General features: G+C 38.1%; 1 long non-coding RNA gene across 1 annotated transcript in view; it reads left to right on the top strand.

The window, feature by feature from the left end:
- Positions 1-15,545, top strand: part of LOC146992752 (uncharacterized) — a 139,881-nt gene that overhangs the window by 21,227 nt on the left and 103,109 nt on the right. The window lies entirely within an intron of this gene.

The raw sequence follows: 15,545 nt of genomic DNA, 5'->3' as shown, positions 1-15,545 counted from the left end.
CTGACATTCTACCTCTACGATGTCGGGACAGGTTGGAGGAGAAGAAGAAGAAGAGGATACTGGAAGAGGTTCTGTCTGTGAGGAGTCCGAAAGAGGCTGCCTGTTTGAACAAGTCGGGGAAGAAGAAGAAGAAGCTTCTGGGTTCTGAAGCGGATCTTGCACGCCAGGTAGGTTCCGGTAAGTCGACCGTTTTTTAAGAGGTAATTTTTTTTCTTCCTCCTCATCTTCAATTGTGATGACTTCAATTTCATTCCGTTGCCGGGTCGATTTTGTTTCGGGCCATGACGGTTTGGTCCAGCTCCTCTTATCATCTAAGGAAGGGATGGGTAAAGGTGGCGGAGGGTTTTCTTCTTTTTCTTGAAACATCATCGGCGATTGGAAAGAAATCTCCTCTTTCAATTGTTTCCAAAGCGAGTACGAGCACCGATCGACGAGAAAGAGACCCTTCTGGGTTGTGACGATGAGATATTGCGTTTTCGGGGGAACGACATAGTTTAGAAAAGGTCTTAGAATATATTTCTTATATTTCATCCTGTCGCTGACTTTAAAACTTCTTTCCTTCAGATTGGGGGACGATGATTCGTAATAGGCGAGAGGAGCGGCTGTGGTTTGAACAATATGAACTTCGTCCTCAGCCGTCGTTCTCACTCCAAACGTAAAATATCGTTTCGTGAGAAAAATATTCTTCCACCGAAAACTCGTGCGCGGATCCGTATATCGCCGGTCTGTTTGAATGGGCCGTCTCAAAGCTCGATCCATCCGATTCCAAGAGAAGGGAGATTCCTCTTTCGTTTGTTGTGATTCGAATAAATTTCTGTATATATTCTGAACGAGCAGGTTGGAGGATTCGACATCTTGGTTGAAAGAAACGATCGCTTGATGAGGTGGTAAATGCGGAATAAATGTCGCACAATGACACGCCAAAAAAATTTTCAAGTTGGAGATTTGCTTTAGCGTCTTCAAATCCTCCCCGTTCGAAATCCGTTGAGTTGGAAAAACGTCTAATAGCGACATGGCTCCCAATGGAAAAGAAATGATCTCGCCCAGTACTCTCGCCTTTTTGTATATATATAGACACACACAGACACACATAGAGGCTCTATGACGTCCGTTTTATTTGTTTTTTTTTGTTTCTCTCTCTCTTCTTTCCAAGAAATCTTATCTGCATGACCTCTTTTTCTTTTCTTAAAAAGATGAATGTGTGTGGGAATGAGGAAGTGAAAGTAATAATTTAATAAACAAAAAATTATCCAACCATGACCTTCTTTTTTTTTTCAAAGTCACCCTTTCCAATCCAAGGACGTCCAGAGATAGAGGAAGCAGGGAGAGAGGAGGAGGGAAGGGAAGGTCACACTCTCTTTCTCTCTATAAATAAAAGGGAAGAGCCCCAAAGTCGTATTTTTGTCCAAGTGGATCATGAGGAGGCCACCCCAGCTCACTACGTGTATTCCTTTCAAATATAAATATGTTGATCTTTCCTTTTATATCATCCAAGGAGTCGTTTACTTGAAAGCCTCCGATTTTTCAAAATGTGCGGGTTATCATACCGTGGGGAGTTATCAAAAGATGCGGGACGAATTTTTATCCGACGAAAACGTGTTGATGGCTCGTGACATTCCACCTTTGGATGCACAAATTTTGTTAATGAAACGAGCCAAATATTTTTACACGTCCCACTTTCTAACCGTCTCGCAAATGAATAGGATTATGGATCGTCTTGAGAAGACAAAAGGGATTCTCGTTCATTTTAGTGAATGGTTGCACAAATGTTTGCACGAACCTCTCTCGATCGAGAAGACTGGGAAGAATACCTATTATATTCTTCTCGAGGACTCTCCTCCTTCGTCTCATCTTAAGGAGGCTACGACTTTTGAAAAAATCCTCGAGCAAGAAAAAATAGAATGGTGGAACAACTACCCCATCCCTCTCCCCGAGCATCAAGAGGAGCCTGTTCAGAAGAAAAAGAAAAAACCTTTCCAAAAGCCTATCCTCATCCTCCTCGATAATGATGGGGATGAGGAGAAGCCTGTTCAGATTCCTCTCCGTTTGTCAAAACCCGTCGAGGATGAAAAACCTCTCCCTTTCTCAAGACCCCTTGAGGAAGAGAGACCCCTCGAGAAGGAGAGATCTCTCCCATTGTCAAACCTCCTTGAAGATGAAAAACCTCTCCCTTTCTCAAGACCCCTCGAGAAGGAGGGACCTCTTCCTTTATCAAACCCCCTCGAAGATGAAAAACCTCTCTGTACGTATCCAAATGATCAGAAGGTTGTTGATGCGTATTCCTTCATCTATTGCACCAAGATATTTTACTGTACATTTATTTACAATTTATTTACAAGTCGTATGCCACCTGGCATATTTACAAGCGTTATGCCTCCTGGCATGTACATGATAGACATATTCTGCCACCTGGCATGTGAATTGATACATCATACTAGTTTTCTGCCACCTGACAGATACGATGCAATTACCTCAATTAGCGGTAATACGCCCGACATTTTGGCGCGTCCGCTTCCCTTACGTTCTGTAACGCAACTAACTTTTTGTGCGGTGCGCCCTCTGGGCACAAATCACCGCAGTCACCGAGGAGGCCAAAACATCCTCCCCCCGATGAATTACATTCATCTTAATACAATCTTCAATATATGCAAACAAGTAAATGAAAAATATAGAAACTGAAAACATACAAAAATCTTCAAAAAGTATAAAATTACATGTTACACTTACCAATCTGCTAGCAAAACATCTTATATCTTACTATATTGAAACGTTAACTATGAGGGTTAAACTAGAACAAACAAATAAAATTATTAGTACAATAAGAAATGAAAATAATAATAAAACATATTCCATATAAACCAAACACATAAGTTAATGTTCTTCAACTGATAAAAGACACAGTTTGGTAATAGGACGTTTAATGTCCCCGTACACAGTTTTTAGTCTAACCACTCGGACATTATTGTCTCTTCCAGGAAACACTTCTATTACTCGCCCGAGTTTCCAACGTAATGAAGGCATATTATCTTCTTTAATGAGAACCAAGTCATTTAGGCGAATATTTCTGCTAGGCTGTCTCCATTTGCTACGCTGTTGTAGTTGGCACAGGTACTCTTTAGACCACCGCTTCCAAAACCCTTGGAACATCTGTTGTGTTAGTTGCCATCTTTGCAATGGAGACACTCGTACTTCGGTTAAATCTTGTTCCGGAACAGCTGTTAAAGAAGTCCCTATAATAAAGTGTCCAGGAGTCAAAGCTGTCAAATCATTGGGATCACTGGAGACCGGTGTTATTGGCCTCGAATTTAAGCATGCTTCAATTTGTGCAATTAGAGTTAGAAACTCTTCATAAGTCAAAATTTGAGTTCCAACACATTTCTTTAGATGCAGCTTCATAGATCTAACAGCTGCCTCCCATATACCACCATGATGTGGAGCAGCTGGCGGGTTGAATATCCACCTTATGTTTTCATTTGCTAACCACCTTTGAAATTCTGAAGCCTTCCGTAACTCATAGGCGGTAAGCATACCAGATTGCTTTTCACGAGCGGATTTACTTTGGTTAAATTTCCGTACAGTTCAAGATTTAGTAACGGTTCTGTAGATTCCACAAGTGTTTTCAAAGTAACACATTTACGTTCTTCACTAACGTTTTGCAAGTCAGCTTCGGTATTCATTTCGTTTATGTGATGTCGAATATCTACTTCTGAAAGCCAGGGTGGCCCAGAAAACCAATCACTATCATTAATTAGAGCTTCAGCATCCATCCCCCTCGTAAGTTTATCAGCAGGGTTTGTCTTCCCACTGCGAAAGTAGCAGTTGTTCAAAATTGTTTTCTCCTTGATTTCTACCACACGATTTCTAACAAATTGTTTCCACTCGTTGGCAGATCCCTTGATCCAGTGAATGCAAATTTGGGAATCAGTCCAGTAAAATATATTTCCCTTATCCAACTGCGGAAATATCGATTGCAAATACGAACCTAATCTTGCAGAAATTAATGCTCCCAAAAGTTCAAGCCTAGGGAGTGTTACCCTTTTTAATGGAGCCAAACGGGATTTCGACACTATGAAACTTGTTTTACATTTATTTTTCTTCTTAAATCTAAAATATGCTACAGCACCATAACACTTGGGACTGGCATCAGAAAATATGTGAACTTCTATAAACTTCCAACACATATCACTGAAGTACTGTCTGGGAATTTCGAAAAACTTTATTTTTTCAACTTCTTTTAACCATTCCTGAAATATGAATTCTGTATCAAGGGGAACACTTTCGTCCCATTGAATACACTTTTCCCACATAGTTTGCATTAAGAGTTTAATTCGAACAGTAAATGGAATCATAATTCCTAAGGGATCAAAGAGCATACCACATGCTGCTAAAATGATGCGTTTAGTTACTTTGAGATTTTGTAACTTCTCAAACTGAGATACATCTATTTTCAAATTATCATTGACATTGTCCCAGATAAGACCTAAAACTTTCAACGGTACCAAAGAGTCTTCAGATGTTTCACGAGAGTCAATTCCATTAAGTTTCCATAGTTCATTCAGCTCAGGTGAGTTTGAAACCCATCTACGTAAATTCATACTGGCCTCGCTAAGAATGAAAATCATGTCCTTGCTTAAATGTAAGGCCTTTGCTACATTAGCTGTCCCAGAAATTAAATCATCTACGTAAAGCTCTTTTAACATACTGCATGCCTCTTCGTAGGCATCTTCATACTTTTTTAAATGCAGTCTTACTGTAGCTGTTAATAAATAAGGTGAGCACTTGACCCCGAAAGGAACTCGATTGTGTTGAAGAACTTGTAAGTTGGGATTACTGTGATCGAGATTTGACCCTTCTTCATTTATCCACAAAAACTTTAAAAAATCCCTATCTTCTTTAGCTAAGCCTACCTCTAAAATTGCACGCTGAATGTCGGCACAAAACGCAATTGAATGTACCCTGAATTTAATGATAATCTTTAGCAAATCAGGATTTAAATTAGGTCCGCTTTCTAAACAATCATTAAGTGATAAATTTCCCTTACTTTTAGAAGAAGCGTCAAAAACTATTCGAACCTTTGTAGAATCCTTCTGCTCGCGCACTACCGCGTGATGAGGCATGTAATACCCCGTTTTCAAACTACTATTTAAATACGTATCTACCCGTTCCACTATACCATCTCTCAAGTGTTCATTAATTATCTCATTATATTTTAAATATAGCTCGCTATTTTTCTGAAACTTATTATTTAAAAATTGTAAACGCTGTTTCGCGATTTCATAATTGTTATTTAAACCTTCAACACCCTCTTTCCACAATAATCGAGTTTCATACCTTTTATTCTTGTAAGTTGTATTTCGTTCAAATGACTCTAAAATTTCTTTATCTGATAGAGATATTTCTTTATCCGAACTTATCCCAATTGCTTCTAATTCCCATAATTTTTTAACTCTTTCATAATCTAAGTCCTCATTTACAACGGTTATATGATTAACTCTTGCGTCCTTACTCTTTGATCCTTCGTCCTTGCCTTGAATCACAAAACCGAAAGTGCTTTCTATTGCGACTAATTTTTTACAAATCTTCACGTTTCGTTCTCCTAAAATTTCCCAAATATAATCCGAACCTATTAATACTTGAATTTCGTCACTCGTACCAGCATCTGCTAATTCTATTCCCTTCTCAAACGCCATCTTTCGTATCCACCGAGAAGGAACTTTTACTTGCCCTAGTGTTATAGAATCAATGACTATTGCGTTAATTTTTATCTTTTTACTGGGATGGCTTACATTTTGCAATACGATTTCTACGATATCATACAAGCGCTCTTTTGCATCTTTGCATCCAAATGTGAAAATAATAAGCGCTTCTTTATTAATAATTTTCAACCCCAGTGAATCAACCACTTCTCGTAAGATGAATGACTTTGTTGACCCTGAATCTAGCATACAACGTAATACCTTTTCGTTCCCCCCTTTACACCTAACTGCTGCCGAAAACGTCTGTAAAAGAACGGAAGTCGGTGGTTTAATTTTGTTATTATTTTCATTACATAAGAGCGAAAGAGAAGCTTCAGGGATTGGCGTTTGTTTTGTCTGATTGGAAGTATCCGTCTCTAAATCTTTCGATGAGGCGTCACATATTAACGAATTATGTAAACCTTGGACATTGCACAGTCTGCATTTTTCATCTTTATGAGCACAGAAACGCCTGGGATGCCCTTTCGAAAAGCAAATAAAACATAAACCTCGATCCATTAATGCCTTTCGGCGAGCCTTTAAATCAAGTGCGCAATCGTGATTCATATGACAAGCAGATAAACAAAATATGCAGACATTTTGATTCTCTTTCTTAGGCGGGGTAGAGAACTTTCGATTTGGATTAAAATGTGAATTTTGAAAGTATTTAGAGGGAGTTTCACTTTGACTAGTTAATACCGAAGCACCTTGCTTATTCGTACTCTAATAATTTCTTTTAGAATGCATGTAAGATTTATTTTGATAACCTTGATGGGAACTTTTGTTTCGTATTGGTGTTTCATTTACATCAAAATTCTTAGAACGCGCTAACATCATTGATGTTTCCCTACATTCCACTTCAGTTTTCAAGAACGTTAGTAGTTCATTAACATCGAAATTTTGTTTATCACTTCTTTTCCTAGTGAATTCTAGAGTTAAATTCTCGGGTATTAACTTTAACAAAATAGGGGATAATAAATGTCCATAAGAACCACTAGTAACATTTAAAGAATTTAAATTCCTTATTTGTATTTCTATATCGTCATAAAGCTTCCTCAAAGAAGCCGTATTTCCGGAATATTTTACAGGTTCTAAACTCAACAATTTATTCATATGCGCATTAATTAGCAGGTCATCTCTGCCAAAACGATTTTTTAGTATATCAACAGCCACCGTATAGTTTTCACTAGTAAATGTTAATCCACTAATAGCATTTAAAGCTAAACCTCTCAAAAGCGATTTTAAATAACAAAACTTGTCAACCGAACTGAGACTTTCGTTTTGGTGAATGGAATTACTAAACTGATTCCAGAATTCAAGCCAAGAACAAGGATCACCGTAATATTTTGTAATCGTTAATTTTGGCAATTTTAAAATATTAACTTCACAAGTTTTCAACTTCGGAGATATAGTTTCCTCACTAGAATTTCTAGATTCAACTTTACACGCGTTTTTTCTTAATTTTTCCTGAATTTTACATTTAAAACTTATAATTCTTTCCTGATATTCCTGCGCGGAAATTACTTCTGTTTCCAACTCCTGTTCCGTAATTATAAGTTTTTCAATCTCAGAATCGTATTGTTTCAACAACTGCGATTTTTCAAGTAACATTTCGAGTAATTCTTTTAATTTCTCATCCGCGGTTTCACCCTCTTCTAACAATGCAGAATCTATTTTACTCATCAACTTGGTAGTTAAGTTACGAGTCACCGTACGCAACTTCTTTGCCTTATTCATAGCCTCCATTTTACCATTAGATTCTATCAACTATAATAATCACCAAGATTTTTATTTAACAATTCTATTCAAAACTGGAAAAATGAAAAAGGGCCTACCTCGAATTTCTTCGCGATAAATCCTGGATTTTCAGTCATGAACTCACTAAATTTCATGAACTCACTACTTTTCTTCGTCCATTCTTCATCTCCACAAATCACGTCCGGGTCACCAGAAAAAATGTACGTATCCAAATGATCAGAAGGTTGTTGATGCGTGTTCCTTCATCTATTGCACCAAGATATTTTACTGTACATTTATTTACAATTTATTTACAAGTCGTATGCCACCTGGCATATTTACAAGCGTTATGCCTCCTGGCATGTACATGATAGACATATTCTGCCACCTGGCATGTGAATTGATACACCATACTAGTTTTCTGCCACCTGACAGATACGATGCAATTACCTCAATTAGCGGTAATACGCCCGACATTTTGGCGTGTCCGCTTCCCTTACGTTCTGTAACGCAACTAACTTTTTGTGCGGTGCGCCCTCTGGGCACAAATCACCGCAATCACCGAGGAGGCCAAAACACTCTCCATTTATCAAGACCCCTCGAAAATGAGAGACCTCTCGATTTGTCAAAACCCCTCGAGGATAAGGGAACCAAAACTTCTCTCTCTTTCGAAGAGGAGGGACCTCTCAATTTGTCAAGACCCCTCGAGAATAAGGGAACCGAAAATCCTCTCCCATTCTCAAGACTTCTCGAGGAGGAGGAGGAGGAGGAGAGACCGCTCCATGTCTCAAGACATGACCCCCCTCTATCTCTTGAGGATCCGAGGGAAACGATTCCTATTGAAAAACCATCTATCGACGATCCCCAGAAAAGGTCTTCGGAGGAGATTAGACTTCCATGTAGAAAACGAATCTGCCACAATCATAATAATAAAAATAATAATAATAATAATAATATACCCCCTTCTCAACAACAGAATCCTACAACATTTGCAGATAAATGCATTCAAACCAATCCCTTTATAGTAACCCTTTTGATTGGAGAACCCGTGCATTAGCCTCGAAAAAAAAAATGAGATTCTAGACTGTTTCTATGACCAGAATGTTAAGCCAATAGATAGGTCTAGCTCAGAATTTTTCTTTTTAAAAGAAAATAAATAAATAATCCAAAGACTATTCGTAAATATAAATGGAAAAGTCTCGAGTCGGCTGGAAAAAAATTTTCAGAGCTGAGAAAATTTTTCCAACTCAAAAAAAAAACTTTTTGTTAATTTTTATCATGTCTCAGACATGATAAAAATTAACGACCCCCTTCCCTTTTCGTCTGGGAATGTTGTCTCACTCTTTTGAAAAACAAATCGTGATTCATTCATGGAATGATTGCCATTAGCGAAAGGATGAGTCATGGTCTATTTTTAGAAAGGGTGAGACATCCTTCCCAGACAAAAAGGGAGGGTCATTAATTTTTATCATGTCTAAGACATGATAAAAATTAACCAAAAACTTTTTTTTTTTTTTTTTTTTTTCATTAGAGAATTTTTATTTCAGCTCTGAGAAATTTTTTTTTCTCCCAGCCGATTCGAGACTTTACCCATTTGTTTTTAAGAATGATTTCTCCCTGATCTATTATTTCAAAATTCCAAGTTTCGCTTCAGAACCATCTGTGCTGTTGAAGAAGTAACATGATATATGTATTTTTTTTAATGAGTTCTGTCAAGATTGAATTGTGCAGGATCGACCTTGCGAATTTCTTCTCTGTGTCTTTAAATAATAATGATACCGAACCGCTTTTTGTAGAGCGCAATGGAAAAAACCTTTTGTATGGTTAGGACAATTCATGTGTTCGATCCCATTGTATTTGAGAATCTCTTGCGTCGATCCCGAAATGCAATAAATGGATGTTTGCAACCATTTCTCTAAAAACCGCCGTTTCATTTCTCCTCGCACCCAAATCATGGAAAAGGGTTCCGTCAACATCGTTAACACCCATGGAAAATAACTGTACGGAATTTCTCCTTCGTACCACGACAAGCCGTGATAATAATCACTCGCCCACACAGCGGTTCGTTTTTCTTTCTCGGTGAGCATTTGCCATGGAAACGGAGGTTTAAAAACAAATACCCCTCGAGAAGTACCGTCCAATGTGACGTAAGCCAATTCTTTCACAATAAAGGCTCCTTGAGAATCATAGAAACCTTCAAAGTCGAGCACGAGTTCCATGTTTTTTATTTCTTTTTCTTTCCAAGGTGACCTTTATTATTATTATGATGGATGTGTATTGAGATACGCACGATATTATTCAAAAAACAAATATATATACGAATGTGACCTTTCCCAGAATTCATACGACCTGTCACGTGCAACCTTCTCTCTCTATATATAAAAGAGGAGACGGCGAGAGAACGCTATCCATTTTTTCCTTCAGGACACACAGCGAGAGAGAGAGAATTTTGTTTTCTTTTTTTTCTCAATTGAAGAAGATGGACATTTTGAGTGCCAAACCTCTCAAAGATTCCTACATTGTTCTGGACATGGAATACTTTCATTGTTATGATCCAAAGACGGGAGATATATGTTTCATCTTGAAAGAACTGGGCTACATCACTTGTGATTTAACCTTATGCGGATCCATGATTTTTCTCCCTCCTGTCCATTACGATGACTTATCGTCCCGCAATCAAGCTGTGGTCAACCAGACTACAAATAACCGACACGGCCTGCAATGGACCGAGGGTCGTCTTTCCTACGAGCATCTTCCTACAATCCTGAAAATGCTGACCGAAAATGTGGAGGTGATCTACGTCAATGGATACGATAAAGCCGAATTTTTCAGCAAGCTCTGCCAGCGATCCGTTTACGAGTTTTACATCCCAGGGAAAACCGAGTGGCGGAACAAGTCGAAATGCACGCGACACCAATATTTCCAAAAGATGATTCATTGTGCCGAGAACAAAGTGAGAAATTTTCGATACCATTTGATGGAGGGTAGTTACGTTTTCCGGAAATTACACTGTTACCCCTCCGAAAGCAAAGCTGTCGAAGACGAAGAGGAGGCGGAAGAATCTCCCCAGGAGAACTCGTGCGACGATGAGGAGGAGGAGGAGGAGGATGAACTTTCTAATAATAATAATAATAATAATAATAATAATAAATATCTAAGTTGGGATGCTTTAGAGACCCAAGAATATTGGTCTCAACCCTTATCTCACCTAGACCTGAAAGAGGATCCTCAAGTGTACTCTTTGTGGTCCTCTTCTAAAATTTGGTCTTCGAGAGAACCCTTGAATATTCATGAATGAAATGGTATGTAAATCCCTAGAGAAAAAAAATAAAAAAAAAGTTCCTTTTTTTTGTAATATGTTGATTTCTTTCCAATCCCATTTCTTTTCCATAACTCCACCCCCAATCGACGAGAAGAAGAAGAATTTTCCAAGTTACACAAGACGAATCTTCCAAGTTACACAAGACGTAGAAAGATTTCACAAGGATTTATAAATCACACTCTCCCACATGATATATGTATAGAGAGAAAAAGACCCTCTGTTCTCTAGCCAATACGTCAAGACTTCCCTAAACTAAGAGAGACCATGAGTACCGAGGAAACTTTAGCAGAGCAAGTGGAAAGACTTTCAAAGAGATTAGAAGAGTTAAGACGGGATAGATTTACAGTTCCGCCGACTAAAGAGGAAACTATCATCGATTTCAACAAACCGCTGTACTTTCATCCCCTACCCCAAAGAATGAGACGAATGGACTCTCCGTTGAACAGTTCCAATGAGAAACAAAATGTCACTTATTTGAATAGCCAATTTCAACACATGAATATTTCATAAGTATTTTTTTCCCTAAAGCGTAGGGAGATCGGATCAGTAGTTTTTCCCTTTTCATCGTCGAAAAAGATTGGGAGGAAAAATCTTTCTCAGCTCTCTCAGAAAAATTTCAGCCTTAAAAAAAAAAAACTTTTTGTTAATTTTTATCATGTCTTAGACATGATAAAAATTAACTCTACCCCCCTTTTGTCTGGGAATGTTGTCTCACACTTCACACTTTTTAAAAATAGACCATCACTCCTCCTTTCCTAAAGAATAGAATTCCAAGAATGGGATCTGGTCTATTTTTAGAAACGGTGAGACCCTATTCCCAGACAAAAGGCGGGTAGAGTTAATTTTTATCATGTCTAAAGTTCAGGGTCCATCCATCTTCTTATGTGAAACGGTGACCCTGACGAGATCGAGATAAACAAGTCCTGTGAGTTGTTTTGTAATCTTGACGCGATCCAAGAAAGACTTTTTATTTTTTTTTGAAATAGGCGGGGGGAGAGAGAAAATGTTCTCACGACCCTCAGATATCTTTTCATAAATATATTTTTTATCAAAGTGTTTCTTTCATTCCGATCCTTTTAAGAGGTTGGAATGACCCTGACATTTAGATGGGGTCGCGATCCCGACAGATGTCACGCGAGTATAAAAGTGTGTGTCCTCCGCAAGATTTCTTCAGAGAACAAAAGAAGACGTGAACTGAGCTGGTAAGTCCCTTTGGTCCTATGAATATGGTTATCTATAAAATCGATTTGATTCTTAGTTTTTTTTTAATAATCATAATAATCATAACTTCATTTAAAAAGACCTTTGAAACTTTGAAACTTCTTAACTCTTTGAAAAGAAAAATGTCTCTTTCAAGACGACGACTCTCAAACGTTTTATTGTTTTTTTCCCCCTTTCTAGATCTTCCCTATTATACTTATATACCTTTTCGATTCTTTTTTTGCTCCTGTTTGTGGGAGACATCACCGTATTCATCGCCATGGCGTGTTCAGAAAACTTTATCGTGCTCGATCTAGAGGGTTTCCAGTCCTACAACCACAAGAAGGGTGAATTTACCTACGTTTTAAAAGAATTGGGCTATGCGACAAAAGATTTTTTGACCGTGGGATCGTTGACGTTTGCTCCTCCTCACCCCTTCCACCAACTGAGTGAAAAAAACCAAAAGACGAATGCCTGGCTGACGAGAAACCGGCACGGACTTCGTTGGAACGAGGGTCATATTCCCTACAACCATTTAGGACGCATTCCCCAATCGCTCACTCACAGCTTCTCCACGATTTATGTGGTGGGATGCCAGAAAGCTAAATTCTTTGCTAAAGCCTTGGATTATCAAAAACCCGTGACGGAAATTTATGTGCCAGATGGAATCATTTGGAAGTATCGGGAAAAATGTGCCCGACATCATCAAAGGAGGAAATATTTCCATTGTGCCGAAAACAAAGTGCGCAACTATCGATGGCATATTACGGAAGGAGATTTTCATATCAATCACGTCTATCCAGACGGAACGGAGAAAGAGGAGAGGATCCAGGAGGAAGCAGACAATCCTCTGCAAGCTTTTGATAAGGCCTACGATCAGTTAGAGAAGGATCCGTCCCCAAAAGCGTACGATAACCTCATCCAGAAATGGGATAATCTGTCCTGTTTCCAGGTGATGGAACATCCGGATGAGCATACGCCTTTCCACTTGATGGGCTCTTCTACTTCTTCTTTGCCGTCAACTTCCTCCAATAACTCGAGGAAGACGGAGGGTTGGGGAGACATACCTGAAAATATTCCCCATTACGATCCAGCAGCCTGTTGGGACGAACCTTCCAAAGAATCTCATGAGACCCCCAAAATATCTTCAGAGGATCCAAAGACAAAATCCACTGAGTGTTGGGACAATGAACGGACGACTCATGCTCCAAAATCCACTAAGACTATGTCCACTGAGTGTTGGGACAATGAATAGACAACTCATGCTCCAAAATCTACTGAGACTATGTCCACTGAATGTTGGGACAATGAACGGACGACCCATGCTCCAAAATCTACTGAGACTATGTCCACTGAGTGTTGGGACGATGAAACCGAAAAGACGACAGAGAATTGGGATGACCGTTCTCAAAAGTATTTGAATTGATATATACATAAACTCAGGAGAAAAAAAATAAAGAAAAGATTTTTAGAAATAAGTAGGGAAAGGTTCTCCGCTTTCCCTATATTTATGGAAATGGACTGAGAAGAAAGAGAGAGAGAGAGAGAGACGAATCAGGAGACCAAAAAAAATGGGTCTTGGAAGGAATGAGTGCAAATGCATTCGATTCCTTCCGATACCCATTTTTTTTGGGTCCCTCTCTTATCCAATCTTGGAAAAGAACTTTGTCCTATTTTTCTAGGTCCATTCAAAAAGAAATGAATCTATCCATAAATTTTCTTAAAAGAAAAAAAAACAAAAAGATCCTTTACCTCTTGACGGTCCAAAGTCGAGAATCTTGGAAAACGTTATCCACTCTCCATCCAGTCAAGCTTCTCTGTAGAAAATCTAGTAGGTGCATCTGCATTCTTGAACACCCGGCAGTTATTATTGGACGCGAAACGTCGAATGCTGAAATAGTTAACAGTGATCCCATTCTTAAAGAAACGGGGATGTTTTATTCATCCAGTCGAGTGCGGAAAAATTTCTGAGAGCCGGAGAAAAATTTCTCTAGCTGAAAAAAAAAAAAAAAAAAAAATACCCCCCTTTTAGTCTGAAAATTGATATCTTCAATTTTTCAAAAATTGAAGACATCAATTTTCAAATTTTCAGACTAAAAAGGGGGGTAATTTATTTTTCAGAAACTTTTCCCAGCCGATTCGATGTGAATAAACTTTACTTTTCTTTTAAGAATGCTATTTAATGGATCGATTTCAACCTATCGAGTTTCGCTTGAGTTCCGGCCGTGCTGTGGGCCCACCTTGATACAAGTTTTACCCTTTTGGAATAGAATTTCCGTCAAGGTAGGCTACTTTTCCTCTTTTTACATTTTTCATGTCATTTCATTTGTATTACAATATACTGAAAACGGGCGTTCGAACTGATTTCTAGGCTATTTCTATACAAATGGAGCTCGATCCAAGAAAGAAATGATGTCTTTTTTTTTATTTTGTGGACTGCCAATTTGTATTGGAATATACTGAAAACGGGTGTTTGAGTCGGTTTTCAGTATATTTCAATACAAATAGAGCTCGATCCAAGAAAGAAATGATTTTTTTTTTTTATTTTGTGGACTGCCAATTTGTATTGGAATATACTGAAAACGGGTGTTTGAGTCGGTTTTCAGTATATTTCAATACAAATAGAACTCGATCCAAAAAAGAAATGATGTCTTTTTTTTTATTTTGTGGACTGCCAATTTGTTTTGGAATATACTGAAAACGGGTGTTTGAGTCGGTTTTCAGTATATTCCAATACAAGTGGAGCTCGATCCAAGAAAAAAATGATGTCTTTTTTTATTTTGTGGACTGCCAATTTGTATTGGAATATACTGAAAACGGGTGTTTGAGTCGGTTTTCAGTATATTTCAATACAAGTGGAGCTCCATCCAAGAAAAAATGATGTCTTTTTTTTATTTTGTGGATTGCCAATTTTGTATTGGAATATACTGAAAACGGGTGTTTGATTCGGTTTTCAGTATATTCCAATACAAGTGGAGCTCGATCCAAGAAAAAAATGATGTCTTTTTTTTATTTTGTGGATTGCCAATTTTGTATTGGAATATACTGAAAACGGGTGTTCACGTTGGTTTTCAGTGTATTTCAATACAAGTGGAGCTCCATCCAAGAAAAAAATGATGTCTTTTTTTATGTTGTGGACAGCCAATTTTGTATTGGAATATACTGAAAACGGGTGTTCACGTTGGTTTTCAGTATATTACAATACAAGTGGAGCTCGATCCAAGAAAAAAATGATGTCTTTTTTTTATGTTGTGGACAGCCAATTTTGTATTGGAATATACTGAAAACGGGCGTTCACGTCGGTTTTCAGTATATTTCAATACAAATGGAGCTCGATCCAAGAAAGAAATGATGTCTTTTTTTTATTTTGTGGACAGCCAATTTTGTATTGGAATATACTGAAAACGGGCGTTCACGTTGGTTTTCAGTATATTTCAATACAAATGGAGCTCCATCCAAGAAAAAAAAATGATGTCTTTTTTTATGTTGTGGACAGCCAATTTTGTATTGGAGTATACTGAAAACGGGCGTTCGTTGGAATATACTGAAAA

This window comes from Stegodyphus dumicola, chromosome X2 (genome assembly GCF_044657685.1).
Source record: "Stegodyphus dumicola isolate Sdum_Otavi_A_Nest chromosome X2, ASM4465768v1".
NCBI classification, from domain to species: Eukaryota; Metazoa; Arthropoda; class Arachnida; order Araneae; family Eresidae; genus Stegodyphus; species Stegodyphus dumicola.
Note: the sequence above shows the minus strand (reverse complement) of the source record. Positions and strands in the feature narration are given on the sequence as shown.